The sequence below is a fragment of the Chrysemys picta genome, chromosome 5 (assembly GCF_011386835.1).
Source record: "Chrysemys picta bellii isolate R12L10 chromosome 5, ASM1138683v2, whole genome shotgun sequence".
NCBI lineage: Eukaryota > Metazoa > Chordata > Testudines > Emydidae > Chrysemys > Chrysemys picta.
The window spans coordinates 23975002-23990784 of record NC_088795.1 but is presented as its reverse complement, the minus strand read 5'-3'; the positions used below and the strand labels follow the sequence as shown (position 1 = coordinate 23990784).

The window sequence follows — 15783 nt, the reverse complement described above, 5'->3', positions numbered from 1 at the left end:
AATGAGCTACACAGGAACCAGCTGAGAACCTGGCCTGTTGTTGTCTTTTATCTGAAAGTCACAAGACCAAAGTTCATAGCAATACCTGCATTTCTAGTCTTACTTCTCACTGCCTGTGCTGTTGTAACAAAGTACATAGTAGGAAAGCTTTCCATTTTCTCATGGCCAGCGATATGACATTTGTTTACTGGGTGATGATGATTCATTTGCTTTTGGAACAGTCTGTACAGCAGTGCCTGTCACATGGTGAGGCTTTACCAATTCCTTGAGCTCCCAAGCGAAGTTCATCACCCATCTAGCAATGTACACTTGGGATAGCTCTAGAGAATTCCCTGGACTTCTACTTGGTAGTGACGTAGGGTAAATTGGAATTAAAGATTCAAGCAAAGAGAAAATGTTCATTGATTTGCCTGGCTGTGGTGGTGGAATCTCATTATAAAAGGCCTAAACTGCAGCGAGACTGGGCCCTGAGTATAATACATACACCACAGAGAGTGCGGGGACACTGGTTCTCTATTGATAGTGCTGTTCAAGCCATCTGTCAGGCTAGGCAAGAGTTAGAGGAAGGAGCCAGGAACTGATCCTAGGCTAAAGGGGGCCTGCAAAGGATTTCCCTTGGAAAAGCAACCTAGTTAAAGCCAGCGAGGTGTTCCTGTACTGTTTGTTTATATTGCTCATGGGATTTGCACAGTCAGTGTTGCCAATCACAAGCATTCAAAGGTCATCAGTGAGGGCTCAAAATTCATAAGATTTTAAAAAACAAAACATTTTTGATTCTTTTGATTTGCCTTCTGGGTTTGGAACCTTTCAGGTTCGAGTTTCCAGGTATCAACCTTGAGAGCTACACACTGATTGATTGTCAGTGAAATCTGAGCTTCTCAGATAAAATGATTCTAAGGACTTGGGGGTATAAGAAAAATCCCAAACAGCATGGGACTTGTAATAAAATGATGAGACTTGGCAACAGTTGTGTTCACTGGTACTGGATGTGAGGTAATTGCACCAGGTCTGTAGCTTTTGGAAAGTTTTATGCCCTGCCTGATCATCTGAAATACCCTGAAACCATCGTCTCTGGAGGATGGTGGTCTCTCTCTCACACTCACTGTCTCCCTGAGCAGACATCCTCTTGTACAATTCAATATAGCTGCACTAAAACATTATTTTTTATGAAGGGTTAGTTGTTGAATTGTTATTACAGATATCTGGTAATAGTAAAATGACAGTGGGGGGGGGGGGGTTGCTACTGGAGCTTAAATATCAGAAGCCCAAACTGTATCCTGTATAACTAGGACCCTACCAAATTCACAGTTTATTTTGGTCAATTTCACAGTCATGGAATTTAAAAAATCATAAAACTTTCATGATTTCAGCTATTTAAATCTGAAATTTCACAGTGTTGTAATTGTAGGGGTCCTGACCCAAAAAGGATATGTGGGGGGGTTGCGGTACTGCTACCCTTCCTTCCGCGCTGCTGCTGCTGGCTCTGGGCAGCTGGAGAGTGGCAGCTGCTGGCTGGGAGCCCAGCTCTGAAGGCAGAGCCACTGCCAGCAGCAGCACAGAAGTAAGGATGGCAGGTATAGTACGGCCACCCTTACTTCTGCACTGCTGCCTGCAGAGTTGGGCCCTCAGTCAGAAGCCGCCACTCTTCGGCCGCCCAGCTCCGAAGGCAGCAGTGCGAAGTAAGGATGGCATGGTATGGTACTGCCACTCTTACTTCTGCACTGCTGCTGGCAGGGCGCTGCCTTCAGAGCTGGGCACCTGGCCAACAGCCACCGTTTTCTGGCCATCCAGCTCTGAAGGCAGCGCAGAAGTAAAGGTGGCAATACTGCAACCCCCCCTAAAATAACCTTGCAACCCCCCTGCAATTCCCTTTTGGGTCAGGACCTCCAATTTGAGAAATTTGGGTCAGTCTCTCCCCAGTAAAATCGCTATAGTATAGTGTAAAAGCACACAAAAGACCAGAGTTCACAGGGGAGACTGGATTTCACGGTCCATGATGCGTTTTTCATGGCCATGATTTTGGTAGGGCCCTCTGTATAACTAACAGTTCTCATTTAAGTGTAACTCACAGTAAATGACAGATGTTGCAATAAATAGACAAAAAGAGGAAAAATTAAAAGGTATTAGCTGTATACAGTCATTTATCTTCTGATACTGCGAGCAAAGCTCAAGTCAGATACAATTAAATGGATTGAAGCTTTAACAGTGCCTTTTGAACTGCTTGAATTAACAAAATCAATCCTCATAAATTAAACTATCATTGATCTATGATACAATTAAGTTCCATAATCAAAAAAACGTTATCAGTGCATGCAGTGTCACCATGCTAGTCCCAACACTGAATTTTAACCACTGCTGGCTAACTGCTCCTGCCGTGTTGTGTAAAACTCCCATCTGGTACATAAGACACTAACGTTATGATACAGTATTGCTTTTCCATTTCTCAATTTAGGCTGACATCTGCTGGTCTAAGCAAATGGTAGGCAGCACTGCTGAATGTAAACCAATTTCAGAGCCAGCTATTTCAGTTTTCCCTTTGTCGTTTTATAGACCTTGGAACGGCAACCAAACCACTTAATTATGTAGGAAATTCACACAGAATAATAATTTGTGGGGGGAGAGGAAAGGAAAGAACAATACTGGGTAAAATAAAATGACTTTGACATGATAAATTATATGCATACACGTTCAGTGTGCTGTGCATTTACTAAAAGGAGTCCATAGAAACTACTTCGCATTGGCCAATTACACCTACACACAAAGGGTGCTATTTAAGGGCACCACACTGTGGATCATAATGGGAAGTCTGAAGACATAAAAGTTCCTTCATTTACCCTATCAGTAGGGCTAAGTAGAGGGGGACCGGTACCATGATGGGCAGTCAGAAATAGATGTTTGAACAGACATAAGGTAATTTTCACAAAGCGTTTTTCTTTCTTTAGGGGGTAAGGGGTACTTCCATTAGTTAGTGGCGGTACTCAGTGGCAGTCCAGATGGAAAACGAGTGTACATTTGTCCGGAACTAGCAGCAGAAATGACAGGCTGGCTCCACTACTGTTACTAAATAAAAATCAAAACAGGCAACTCCACGTTCTCAGTTTATTGTAGGTTCTGGTCCTCTAACGACACAGGTGCAGAAAAAATAATGCAATATGTATATTAGCACCTTTTGACTTCCCTATCATTCCTTGCTCAGTTTAGCCATTTAGAACACACTTCCAGTATGTCTGAAATTCAACAGTGTGGAACCTGAGCTATATCTCTTCAGCTGTGTCTTATTGGCTTTTGGAATGGCACACAATAAGTACTTCAGAACAGGATCATGCATGCTCTCGTCTTCCCCACTGCAGCTTGGTGATGATAAATGAACCTGGAAGCAAAGGGTATTGGTATGGAGGTATATCATTTTAACACATGTGGCTTATTTGGATTCTGGGGAGCGTGGATAGACCACTCTGGGGACAGAAAGATTCTGTTTATCCATACAGCAGTTTTGCCTGATTGATTGATTACCTAAGAATTCCCAATTAACACTCTGAGGTGTGGTAGGTTCTAGTCCCGAGACCAGGCCCAGTGTTATTAGAATTGTTAAGTTGGGAATCCTGACATGTATAGGTGCAACACTCACACTTTGGCAGAACCTTCTGTATTTGCAATAGTGTCACACTCCCACTCAGCCAGGTAGATAGAGATGATACAGAATGAGTGTCTGAGCATTCATATACTCACACAATCCCTTGCAGAAAAACCTGAAGTGTATCATCATCCTCATCTTCATCCCCACCAGTGGTCATCATCCTGGCATCTCGTAAGGCACTCAGGCCAGGGAACAGCTGTCAGAATGAGTTATGCTGACACCACTAGGCCAAATGCATATTGAGTAGGGGTTTCAGCCCCTTTTCCTTGTTTGAACATCCACACCTGACACATGTTGGGGTGCCCTTCTCCATGGGTTATTAGGCCTTTTATCTCCAGTTTATTAGCAGATACGTCAATTAGCTACCCTGGCATTCTTGTGGTCGGACATTTGCTGATGTTCTTATCTTAAAAATATCTAAAGCTGATATCATCTGGCATCCTGTGGTTACCTGGCAGCTGTTGAGCCATTACAGCACTCTGTCTTGTGGTATCATGTGATCTAAGATTACTGCTGGTTAGCTGCTAAGGCTTTTGAGCCTTATGCCTTGTTTAGCTAAGCCATTCTCTTACAAGCCTTTTGTTCAATTTCATTGCATTAACGCCTTTACTTATATCTATGCCTTACCTAGCAATTATCTATACTTATACGCGACAGCAGGCACAATATGATGAGCAACAATGCAAGCGTCCCCAATGCTATCCAGCCAGTAGGCCTCAGCCTTGTCCTAGGGGGACCACTGAACTGCCCTTAGTCCCTTTGCCTCTGCTGGAGGCAAATTTGAACCAGTGATGTAGGAGTGCAAATAGCTTGTATGCCATAACCCCTGAGCTGTCCACTCCACTCATACTGACTGAGGGCTAGATCCTGAGCTGTAGCTGAGGAGCATTCGGCACAACTAAGAATGATTTTAAGCCACCTTTATCTTCCCTGATCTTGGGCCCATGGTGGCGCTGGTGTGGTCCCTAGCGCAAAGTATAACAGTCTTCATTGCCAACATCTGCCCAAAGGGCCAACCGGCAACTGGGGATGTCTAAATGTTCTGGCCACACAGTTAATTCTCCAGCCAGGCCCCCTGGGCTTGGAAGGGGAGCTGGGCAGGGGGCACTGTCAGAGCCACTGCAGAGGTTCAGCACCACCCGAGGAGTCCCCTAGACAGTGAGACTCGTTCCCTGGCTGGCTAAGCTGCCTTTTTAGGTTGCTTTGTCCCCTCTAGAGCAATGCAAAGCATGCAAGAACGAGCACCAAAGTGTATTCAGTTTACATGTAAAAGTGTGATTTTTAGCTCCGTGCCAGCACTCCAAACCCAGCTTGGAATCTGAAAGTCAAGCTGTGTTCTTCCTGGCTCAAATGTAGTGATTGTTGTTAAGCATTATTAATCATTAGTGATCAGGAACAGTCAGCATGGATTCACCAAGGGAAAGTCATGCCTGACTAATCTAGTTGCCTTCTATGAGGAGATAACTGGGTCTGTGGATGAGGGGAAAGCAGTGGATGTGTTATTCCTTGACTTTAGCAAAGCTTTTGATACGGTCTCCCACAGTATTCTTGCCAGCAAGTTAAAGAAGTATGGTTTGGATGAATGGACTATAAGGTGGATAGAAAGCTGGCTAGATCATCGGTCTCAATAGGTAGTGATCAATGGCTCCATGTCTAGTTGGCAGCCGGTTTCAAGCAGAATGCCCCAAGGGTCGGTCCTGGGGCCGGTTTTGTTCAATATCTTCATTAATGAACTGGAGAATGGCGTGGACTGCACTCTCAGCAAGTTTGCAGATGACACTTAACTGGGAGGAGTGGTAGATATGCTGGAGGGTAGGGATAGGATACAGAGGGACCTAGACAAATTAGAGGATTGGGCCAAAAGAAATCTGATGAGGTTCAACAAGGGCAAGTGCAGAGTCCTGCAAGAATCCCATGCACTGTTACAGATTAGGGACTGAATGGCTAGGAAGCAGTTCTGCAGAAAAGGACCTAGGGGTTAGAGTGGATGAGAAGCTGGATATGAGTCAACAGTGTGCCCTTGTTGCCAAGAAGGCTAACGGCATTTTGGGCTGTATAAGTAGGGGCATTGCCAGCAGATCGAGGGACGTGATCATTCCCCTCTGTTCGACATTGGTGAGGCCTCATCTGGAGTACTGTGTCCAGTTTTGGGCCCCACACTACAAGAAGGATGAGGAAAAATTGGAAAGAATCCAGAGGAGGGCAACAAAAATGATTAGGGGCTGGAGCACATGACTTATGAGGAGAGGCTGAGGGAACTGGGATTGTTTAGTCTGCAGAAGAGAAGAATGAGGGGGGATTTGATAGCTTCTTTCAACTACCTGAAAGCGGGTTCCAAAGAAGATGGATCTAGACTGTTCTCAGTGGTAGCAGATGACAGAACAAGGAGTAATGGTCTCAAGTTACAGTCGGGGAGGTTTAGGTTGGATATTAGGAAAAGCTTTTTCACAAGGAGGGTGGTGAAGCACTGGAATGGGTTCTCTAGGGAATCTGGTGGAATCTCCTTCCTTAGAGATTTTTAAGGTCAGGCTTGATAAAGCCCTGGCTGGGATGATTTAGTTGAGAATTGGTCCTGCTCTGAGCAGGGGGTTGGACTAGATGACCTCCTGAGGTCCCTTCCAACCCTGATATTCTATGATTATTTGTTAAGCCCTGACGGACACAAAAGACGACACACTGCCTTCCGCAAGGACCTTACAGCCCAAATAAATCACCATTCATTCCCAATGGACCCTTATTACAGGCATTGATAAGGTGCAATTGAGGTGTAGGATAGCACTAGGCAAAGATTTTACAGATAAAACTTAGCGTTGCTCGTGTTGATGTGTGAGACAGAATAGAATTCTTCTCTCTCTGATACAGCTGACATTGCTCAGCAGTTCTAACATGAGCAAAATGCAGAAAAAAAATATTTTTGGTCCAGAATGTCCATAGGCAGGTCTCTGAATGTATCCTTGGGACAGATTTGTTGAGTAATAAGATTGCACATTACTACCCTTTTGATCATAGCAGTTAACTTCCATAAAAATTAAATATAAACCTTCAGTATTGATGACTGTAGTTCATTAATACAAACATCTCCATTGACCAGACAAGGATATATAATATTTTTCTGCACTTAAAATCCGGTTTAGAGCCTTGGCTAGATCCTTAATAAAAAATTATATGATTAGAAAACTTAACAAGCTACAAGACAAATAGCCACATACAAATTAACCAACAGTAAACGTAAGTATGATGGAAATTTCAATTACCTTAAACCTTTAAAAAAATTTCTCCTGTGTCAGAGAAAATGCCTGGTACAGTCTATAATGTATATCTGGTTTTATGATTCATAGGTGAATTTCTTCAGCTTAAAGCCCTCTGGATGCTCCCTATCTCATCTCTGGAATTAGTGTTCAGATCGCTGTCTAGGGTCACTTCCAAATGAAAATGAATGTGTTTACCACCGAGTTCTCATCTTATTGCGGTATACGTTTTTATTTTTCTCAGAAATGCTACAGATGTCTTGTTACTGTCAGATGCTTAATAATAACACTAACGTACTGACAGACGTGCCGGAGACTAGCACAGTTACCAGACCCGATAGGAAAATATGCTGAGACCTACACTTGAAGAATGAAGCTATTTTAGAGTATTGGACTTCCAGATGGGCTAGATTTTTGCCCCCCAAGCACTTCCGCTCTTTGACAGGGACAATAACCGATTTCTCTTAAACTTATTGCTTTGCTTATCATGATATCATAGATTAATGACCTGCCACCCAAAACCATGGGGCTTGATGTAAATCTGAGTGGTGTCCTCAATTTCCAATAGCCTAATACAGTAGAAAAGAGAAGTATGTTAGAAGTCAAAAGTAGTAAGAAAAAGAAAAAAAAAATTGTAAACCTAAGTGTCTTGCTTACCTTAGCCTCAGTCCTTTCCTTGGGTTGGGGGGAAGAGAGTCAGCCAAAACCTCTTTGGCTCTGTGTACACAAGGAAATTTTAGGAAGAAATTACCACTGGTCCTACTCCCCAGTTCAACTGCATTAAAATTAATTTATGGTCGGAAAAATATAGGCGTAGTTCACAACAGGTATAACTCCATTACAGTTCATAGGAGCTACTAGTGCACCACACTTTGGAAAGTGAGACCGCTTTGGCATTTAACTTTGGACAACATTTTAAAAACACTTGGCCTTTATATCCTAGATGAGAGAACCTTGGCTATCCTACATGATGGCTTCATTCAGTCTTGTGAACATTGGATGGAGTAAGTTCAAAAGGCTGAAGACCGTATGATGCTTGCTTTACTTCCAGGAGGCAATGTCAGCACTAGCAGATGCTGTTTGCATCATCCAGCTTCAACGATTTTTCTTCCAGTATTGTGTTACCCTTAGCTGCAATTGTGTCAGCACTGTTGTCAGCATCATCCTGGATGTGCAAGGGAATTCTTCATGTACTCCATCCTCTAGTGAAAAGCACCATCCCATTAAAGGAAACAATTTTAGATGTCTGTTATTTGAGCATCACTTGCTAATGAACAAGATTTGCTGATTTTAGCATTCCAGAAGCCATAGGAAGGATAGGAGGATCCCAGTAGTGGCAGCTCTTCTATTCCCTTTTCTGAACTGATCCTGCCTTTCCTCACCTCCCTTGGAGTACCTCCCCAAATCATCCCCCAACCCCCACATTCCTGCAGCAGAACTGCAGCAGTTCCAGGGCATATAGGCCCTTCCCAGCCATGAAGGTGGAGGCTGGGTTCATCCCTATGTCCTCTTAATTTTCCCGGCATTTGCAATGGGCCCATTCTAGTCACTTGATTATTTGGAGGCTTGGGCACCTTCTTTATTTTTGCTGAAATACACAAGATAAACACACTAAAAGGACTCCCCCTCCCACAATCTAATCCTTGAAGTCTTTTCAAAGAGAGGAGAATCTAGAATTTGTAGTCTCTGAACATGAGAAAGAAGAGACAGATGGAAATTGCTGTCTTTATGACCTCGGTGACCTTTTAACAAAGTCAAGCTGTATAAATCTCTCCCAGCAATCTAACAAAAAACCAACAGCGTATATGTTGCAGCCATATCATTAATACAATAAGATTCAAGGCTATAATGTGATTCCCGTGAAATACAACTTCCTTCCAAAGCCTCATTTTTTTTATAAATAAAGCATCCTGCTGGCAACTAGTATCAACCTGTTGGCGCCATTAAAGATTCTGGCCTTATTCTCTAGTGACTTGATCTTGTGGCATCATTCACACCTGTGCAAAGAAGGGGTAAATCATTGCCACATCAGAAATGTAGTGTTTTACGCCTACTTTGCATGGATGTAAATCACTACACAAGAAGCAGAACACCGGAGAAATAAGCACCATGTACCCAGCACAATAAGGCCACTTTGAGTCTCTCCGGTAGAGCTAAGGACTGGCACCAACAAGCTATATGCAGATTTTCCTTGCATAGAAGAATCTCTGGATAGCACGGGGCCACTTAAGCTGGCTCCAGCATACGTTATGTATTATATGTATGTATTGGGGGCATTGTCAGAGGTAGGGTACGGTGCTGGTGTGTGCTGCTATGCTCCAATGATCTCCCTTGGCGAGCCACTGGGTACGCTGGTGTGAGCAATTGCATCTGGGCATAATTTAGAACAGTGCGGAGGCTACTCTAAATCATGCTGTGGGTTGACCTGAACCCCAGTAGTCCGAAGAATTGGGGGGATACAAAGATGGTATAAAGCTACCTTTGCTCCTCCCCTCCCTGTACAGAGCTTTGGCACATCTGAGAATCTGGCTTGAGGGCTTGAGTGTTGGCTGCTAACGATATGTCAACACTCAGTGCCTATTAGTCTCATTCAAGTATCTTTAAGCACTTAAACTATTAATCTATGAGTTACATGCCTCATAGGCAATAACCCTTTCTGTGACTTTACATCTTTGTCACCCTACAGCGTAGTGTAAATAGGGCAACACTTAGATTAAATTGACCAAGAATAAGTCATTTTTGTTTATACTTTTAATGTAAAATTCCGCCCCCCCTCCCCCCGAGTTCCTATCATAGACTCAGGTGGATTTGAGACTGTTTATACTGCCCATCTATCAGTTGCCTCTGAGTACCAGCTCTTCAAAATCTGGTGGTCAGGTCAGTGAGAGAGGGAGATTTGGCTAAAAATGTCATGGTCCCTGCAGCCTTTGCTTGACATCAGTAGGAGTTTGGCTTGAATAAGGACTTGAGGATTTGGCCCCAAATAGATGGATTAAAGGGCTTAACTTTGAAAAACATACCATACATAAAATGGTCAGGCGCTCACAAAGAAATCTGTTGTCTCAGTATGTGTACTCTGACCTCTGCATTAGCTCTCCATCTGTTGCAAGCAGCCGGGGTTGAAAGAATGCACTTGCATTCCACAGCAGCAGGTAACAGTAGGAAAATAACCTGAGATAAGGAAGAAAGGAGCAAAATTTCCAATTAAAAGCTCAATTTTGCAACAGCTGCCCTCCTTTCCCTAGCTTCACAGCTTCACAGGAGTGAGAGAAACAGTGGGGATTTCCTCTCACAGTTACTAAGCTTACCCGGTTCCCTCGGCATCACAGCATTTACAGGCTCTGTTCTTTTTTTTTATAGATGGCATCTTTAACAATTAGAAAACCTTAAGAGCAGGTAGAGCTTTTATTCTATAAATATCAATGCAATTTTCTCTGAGGCGCATATTATGGGAATGCATCTCCCCTCCCCCCACTCCTAACCGCCCCATACTTCTCATTTAATTGTTAGTGGAAAAGGAACTGCCTGTTTCCCAAGGCTATGTGGCTTTTAGGCATTTTCCCCCCCACTTCTCCCCTCCCCATGATTCATACAAAAACGTTTAATTTACAGAACTGACACATTAACTCCAATGGCCTAAGAGAATAAATGAATAATACTATATATTCATTTGCTAAACAACAGGCATATTTTCCCAAAGATTGTTTTTTTTTTAATTGAAACCATTTATCATCTTGAATGTGGAATATATTAATTAGAAAGCTACACCTCAGAGGGAAAAGGATAGCTCAGGAGATTAGTAATAGGCTACAACGCCTTTTGCTTCTAGAGCACCAGTTCCAAATCTGTCCAGGTCATTATTGATCAGAAGAAGTCATTACCATCTGATAGCTGTTTGGTAACCTATATAAAAGTGACCTTGTGGGATTAGTTCAGTTCTTTGTGGAGAGATATGTCCATATCACAGAAACCACTGTCACTCTTAGCACACTTCATGGTTGTGTCTTCGCATACAGAGAGACTGAACTAGTTTTTTCATGCTAGATCAGAATTGAGGCATATTGGTCATAAGAGCTGGCTGAAAAATGGGGAAACAACTTCATGAAACACTTTGAAATTTCAAAGTTGTTTCTGTTTTGCAGGGTTTGAAATGGACCCATTTCCCGCTTCTGACACACAATTTTCCACATTTTATAGTAATATTTTAATTAGTTTCCAAAATTGTTAAAAATTGTCATTTACCAAAACAATATATTTTCTTACTGAAAAATGGGCCTGGTGTAACTGAGGAAAAACAACCATAAGCACCTCATGCATGTGTATTTTCTCTCAATGATTTCCAAGGCACAGATTGTTCCCCTTAGATCCGTGTGTAACCTACTGGTGAGTGGGTGCTAAGGGGCCGTCACTGTGACTGATTGGCAGAGGAGGTATGGGTCTGTTACCACCTCAGCTAGAATGCTTTAGCTGAAATTTGTAGTAGGTCATGTGCTTAGCTCAGGAGGCCCTGATTCAATCCTCAGCGTGTTGGCTAAGGTGGTGGCCATCACGTAAGTACAGAGGATATCCTTCTATTGAGAACAGTGGACTTAGCTACCTCTATGGCACCATTCTCCTCTTCCAGACCCTAGAGAGGGCATTTCCTGGGTGAGGAGCTCTAGGGAGGGGAAGACCAGAGTGAGCTACCCCTTCAGAAGAGTCTTTAGAGAAGATAATTCAGCTTGGGGCTGGGTTATCATTCCTCAGCTCTTTCCTGGGAACGACTGGAACCATGGGGAGTCTCTTGCAGCATAGCTCCAATGGAGCTGAGCTGCCATGAGGAAACAGAACTGGTAGGGATACATAGGGCCTCTATGCAGAAAGCTCTGGTAACCACCAGGTTTGGAGGTGGACCTTGTGGCCTTTTATGGGGTGAGATTGTCAACAAACCCCACATACCCAATGTGGTCAACTCTCCATGGGGAACCTCACAGAGATGTCCTCCTCTTTTTTTCTTTTTTATCCTGGGAGGGATCGATCTATCCCTAACCTGTCTCAGTTTGCAAATGAAGAAAAGAAAAAAAAAAAAGGGTTGAGTTGGGTTTTTCTAATTGCTTGTGCTGTAAACTTGAGCCTGGGATAGGCAGTCAAGCTGAAAGTCTTAGCTTCTTAGTGTCACCAGGTAATAACTATCCTGCATTCAGAGTTCAGCTAACAGTTTTGCTGGTTTGGCTCTCTAGTACTAACAATGGGCAAAAAGGGTCTTTCTCGATGAGGTCTAGAGTATGTACTGTCACTTTTCTGACTAATTGCTAAATTCTGCACAAGGATGGGTGTTTAGGGCTCTCTAACTTCTCTCCTGAGCTAAATTAACACCAGTGCCTTTTGAATTTTGCAAGCGCCGTGCAGCTCCTCCCTATGGGGCTTATGAGGTACAGGGGCACTGTGGTCAGGGCCGGCTCTGGCTTTTTTGCCGCCCCAGGCAAAAAAGCCTCCCGCTGCCCCCGGCGGGGAGCGTGGCAGGGGAGGGCGCCGAGCCTGGCCACGGCCCCGCTCTCCACAGCCGGCTGGAGCGCCGCTGGGAGGGCGGCGAGCCCGGCCGCGGCCCCGCTGTCCTCGACCAGCCAGAGCGCTGCTGGGAGGGTGGCGAGCCCAGCCGCGGCCCCGCTCTCCCCGACCGGCCGGAGCGCCCCTGGGAGGGTGGCCCCGCTCTCCCCGACCGGTCGGAGCGCCGCCCCCCTCCAGGTGCCGCCCCAAGCACCTGCTTGGCCGGCTGGTGCCTGGAGCCGACCCTGACTGTGGTGAATTGCCCTGGAACAGTAGAGCCCTGGCACACCTTGCTGAGTTCTTGAAGCAATTACAACCTATGTCTTTGGATCCTTCTTTATCAAGGATACTTGCTGTAAAATGTCACCAGGATATGGCGGTTTGTACCAAGGCTTCAATGGGCCTCAAAACGTGGTCAAGATGATGAGACTATAAGAGCAATCATATCACATGCTTAAAGGTGGAAATTCAACACGCTGCAGAGCACATGGCCCTGTGCACCACTTAAGTTCTGTGCATAGAGATAAACTACTTTATTGTATTAAAGGTCTACATTGATGCACCGTGTCAATGACTAGCAAAGATCCATTAACCCATGAGTCTTTTACGCAAACGTTTAAACACAAGACTGATGAGTTACTGTGATACTTCCCATCAATGCATATTATTAGGAACCCCTTAATCTGTATAATAACTGTTTCTGCAAGACATGAGTATTTAACCAATATGGTGTCTGTAGATAGAAGTATTTTAATATTTTAGCCGGTGTATTTTAGTATTTGACCTGCCTCCCTGCAATGTTTCAGGCATAATGAATGAATGATTGCCAAGTGCTTTGAGACCTATATAAATGCAAATTATTTGTATTACAGTAGCACCTAGAGGTCCCAACAGAGTGTGGGGTCCACTTGTTCTCGGCAGTGTCCAAGCACACATTGAAAGACAGTACCTGCCTTTGGGAGAACAAACAAAGGCGGGACATGAAAATAGAGAGATGGAGTGACTTGCTGAAGTCACTCAGCAGCTCAATAGCAGAGCCAGCACTTGAACTCAGGTTTTCTGATTTCCATTCCTGCACCCCACCCATTAGATCACCATGCCTGCCCAGATTCTGGGAAGGCTACTTAATCAGCTACATGAGGATCGCTCTGTCCTAGAGAAATCTCTGGAAGTTACCCCAGGATTAGACTACAAAGTGGCATAAAGCCACTTTTGTCCCATCTCCCTCTCAGCTCTGCAGAGTGATATTGCAGTGCTAAGGAGCTAGCCCGCTAGTTACTACTATTTATTGTTACTCTCACTTCTACAGTTTTATGTAAGTGAAAACACTCTAAAATGTAAAAGTAACATAGATAATGGTACAACTAGAAACATGTGCTTGTGAATTTCATGGATCTTTCATATAAAGGGGGAGAAAGGAGTCTGAAACATCAGCCTTTCATCAGGTAAGCAAAGTTAACAAGCAGCTCAAAATAATAGTCCTCCTACCAGGGAATATTTCCCGATGAAGCTTGTGTACACATTTCAGTGCCATGCACAGGGTTGTAACTACATTAGACAAGCTATCTTTGACTTAGACTTCAGTTAATTGGACATTTACTGCAGTGCTTCAAATGCGGAAAAAAGCCAGTTGAGGGAGCTTTATTAAAATGAAAACCCATTCAAACACTGCATGTTAAACCCCGCCTCTGAAAACACACAGAATAGATGGTCCTTGAGGAGGAAACAAAGAACAAAAGTCAGAAAGGAAAGGTATTTCTTGAGACTATGTTTAAATGGAAGCATTAAGGAGTTTACGAAGGGGGATTCATTTGCCTTTCTGTGAGCATTCAGACAGTGTACAAAACCAGATAAAAGGCCAACAAAGAAACAACACTACAGAGCTTTATAGTAAGGTTGAGGAAGTGAGACAATTACATTCTGTGGTAAAGACTTCCCTTCAGAGTTTGGGTTCACTTTTGGTTCTTCCTTGCATGGGGAAAAACACAGAAATATGTTAACTTGAAACATTAAAGGCTCAGAAATGAGGACATGATTTGTACCAGACCAAAATGGGGAACTCTGAAGCAAGGGTGAAAAAATAAAATTCTTTTTTAAGTATAAAAAGAACATCAGAAATGGAGAAAATGAGAGCAGGAGTTTAATAGGCTAAAATATAAAAATTAAACTGATACAAATTTTGCCAATGGGATACTATTTTTAACCAAGCAGAGAGGGTAAGGAAAAAAGGCAATGACTAAATAAAAATGAAAGCATGCACATCAGAGAAGATATAAGGAATTATTTTTCATGTATAGAAAAAGAAATGTGAAGAAAAGCTTATGAAGCAAAGTTATTAAAGCAAAGATAATTCATGAAACAATTACAGCTAGTTGCTACACTGCAGAATATACTGATCTATGGAAGGTAAAACTCAGCTTTGATGACCAAACGGCCTTTTCTCCTAAAATGTCTTGTGCTTTTATCTACTGGGTGGCTTCATTTGCATTTCTCATTTGCTTCCCATCAGGTTTCCAGTAGAGATCAATACAAACACTACATGTCAAAAGTGAAAGCACTGAATTTTATCTTCTTTGCATCTTTGTAAAGTCTGCCTAGAAAGGGTGATAGGATAATTCTGTAGAAAATTCTTTGTGGCTTGAGTTGTGATTTCCTAAAATGACTAGGCTCTGATCTTTCAGTGTGGCCAAGTTGTTCTTCACTGAGGAACCATGGGAAGGGGCAAAGGAAGTCTCTGATCTGATCCCTCTGTTGGTTTGCCCAGTGCTGTCCTAACTTACCCCACTGTAACTGCCCCCAAGGGACTATTAGGCCAAATGGGGATCCCCAGAGTTCAGCATCTCTCTAGCCATCAGGCAGATCCCTACCCCACCCCTGGAAGAGTAACATACAACCAGTAACGTCAGCTCGGGATTCCTCCACACTGCGTATGCTTATGCGCTCTCCTGAATGTGAGTACTTTCCTGAATCCTGGCCATAAAGAGCTCATCATATTTTCTTCAGTAATATCCCTAGGTTAGAATGCGAATTGGTAAGATTAAGTGCTGTCCTGAATAGGGACATACATGAATAATAACAGTAGTTACACTAGCTTGGAGAAAATGTATAAGGGATGTCAACCTTCATGCTAGAGGATATCAGCCTGCTACTAATTGTCTGGGATTAGGACAAAAGTTCTCCTTTTATCATTATCCAGTATGGCTCTCCCTATAGTGATATCATTAATTTTAATCTTATTTCTGACCTCTGCTGTTCTTTGATACTGACAATGTTCTTGTGCGGATTTTTACCTTTAAATAATTGATATGTGCGCTTGAATTTAACATCAGATTAACAATGTTTTTGTCTAAAAACTAATTGGAAGTGCCATCC

The 15783-nt window shown here is 43.3% G+C and overlaps 1 protein-coding gene across 2 annotated transcripts in view; it reads left to right on the top strand.

The window, feature by feature from the left end:
- CCSER1 (coiled-coil serine rich protein 1) overlaps nt 1-15783 on the top strand; it is a 1147114-nt gene that overhangs the window by 724 nt on the left and 1130607 nt on the right. The gene's annotated exons all lie outside the window — the stretch shown is intronic.